Here is a 2,218-nt window from a genome sequence, read left to right on the forward strand (position 1 = left end):
GCGAAATATTGTAAATAATTGCACAAATCTCCCAATTCTTACACAGTTTCCAGTTGCTTGTCTTCCACCCAAATAGATCTACAGAAATGGAAATATTAAGGAAGGCTGCATTATTGTTTACACGGGTATAGCAACAACAGCCAATTTATAGTGCAATAACATATAATTAATTTAAGTCTGTATCATAGACTACTTAAAGTAAACCTAATAGAAAACTGTAGAGACCTTGTTTTAGCATGCTCTCCAATTACCTAGTTAATTGTGTGGTGCTTGAAGATTGTTCTCCTAAACATTCTAAAGTATATATATGGCATTCTTAGTATCGCTTTACTCTTAGAACATGACCTTTCTTCATAATGCAAAGGGAGATTTCCAACCAGGCGCTGACTGTTACTACACTTCCATTTTGGTGGAGTTTAGTTTCTACGTTGTATTTTGTAGGAAATCCTATACTGAGTCTGCATTTCCTCTGTTACCCACCTTGTCAGCAAAATTTAAATTTAAAAAAATCCTTTAAAAATGTAATTTTACTTCTGCAAGGTTTTGCTCGTGCGTGCTCGCGCTCTCTCTCTCTCTCTCTCTCTCTCTCTCTCTCTCTCTCTCTCTCTCTCTCTCTCCCCTCCCTTACCCCTGCCTCTCCTCTCTTCCTCCCTCCTGCTTCCCTTTTTTTCTCCCTCTCCTTCACCATCTCCCTTTCTGTTTACTTCTCTCTCTCTTTCTCTCCTCTTTTTTGTTACAATTCCTGCTTGGATTGGAGAATCTAAATATTTTTAAAAGTCATTGGTCTTTTCTTCTCTTATAAAGTGAGTTATTCTGTTTCTGTTTTCTGTAAGGGCACGTATTCTTGGTTTTTCTTAAAATCAATGGAATGTTGACTTATTGTTTCAAATACCTTGGTGAATGCTTCATTTTCTCTTCAACAAAGAACCTTTAATTTTGCCTTTGAAACTGTAGAAATGTGTCCTGTTTTTATTAAATGCAACTTTCTATGTTAACAAAAGGAATAGTGTAATTAAAATTGGGATGTACTTATTTTGTATATAAAGAATATTTACAGTTTATATCTTTAATGCAAGGATACAGCTTATAAATGCAAAATAGTGATTGTTTTTAAAATAAACTGAAGTACAGAGTTTGTGAGAGCTCTCTAGGAAAAGCTATTTTATAACTTTTTGGATGACATGTCTAGTCATACCCTATATTTTTGTAAAGTTATTTTTTAATGTTTCAAGATTACAGTTTTTAACAAATGTAGGGCAAACTATTCAAATTTTGACAATAAGACAAAATTAAACTTAATAGTCAACCAAATTCCAGGCCTGGTTTCACAGCTGATTTCAGTCAGTAAATTTTCTATGTATGCTAACCTTGTGGACATTTTAAATGTATTTCTAATATATATGATTATTAGTAATATGCTTATCTTGAATTCAGAAGGTTGGCTTATAACAATTATTTTTAAGATTAACATTGGGTAATTGTTCAATAATCAGTTTATCTTTTCAATAGTTTCATTACTACTCAGTCAAATATGCTATTTCACAAAGTTATTTTTAATAAGTTATGTACAAAATTCTTGTATATTACTAGTTATGATAAAGTAAATCAAGTAGTCTTTAAAAATTAGTATCAATTTGTTAATCACGTGTCTAATATGAGCTTTTGGGATTTTATTTTCTTAGAGAAATGAGTCTCTTTTTTAGACTCCTCTTCTACATTGTTTAGAATTTTGGAGTTTAATTTGGAGAGATCATTGCTCCATTGTTATCACCACATTTATATAAATTTTCTATTCTAAATACTGTGATACTATGGGATATTGGTTAAGTTGCATATTTCTCTGTCTGGGTTTTTTTTTTTTTTTTAATCATAAAATGGGGGATAATAATAGAGCTCCTTTCCTAGGGTGACTGTAAGACCTTTGAATAAAAAATGTTTTTTAAGCATGAAAGTTACACAGAATGATTCACCTAAAAGTCATTCCTAATAATACTAAATGATTTTAAATAAATCACATATACGGCCTATTTCATATTAACAAAAATCAATTAAGAAAATAGGATGATGGAAAGGTTTTCATTTGTTTTTGACTTTAGAATGTTTGTCAGTTGAGTATATGTCTCTTCATAACGATCACTTGATGACTGGGTATCATATGTCCAGTGGTTCAGAACATACATTGCAAAGGTTGCTGAAGCATCTGTAAAGGATTACCTAG

This window comes from Rhinolophus sinicus, linkage group LG09, assembly GCF_036562045.2.
Source record: "Rhinolophus sinicus isolate RSC01 linkage group LG09, ASM3656204v1, whole genome shotgun sequence".
Taxonomy (NCBI): domain Eukaryota; kingdom Metazoa; phylum Chordata; class Mammalia; order Chiroptera; family Rhinolophidae; genus Rhinolophus; species Rhinolophus sinicus.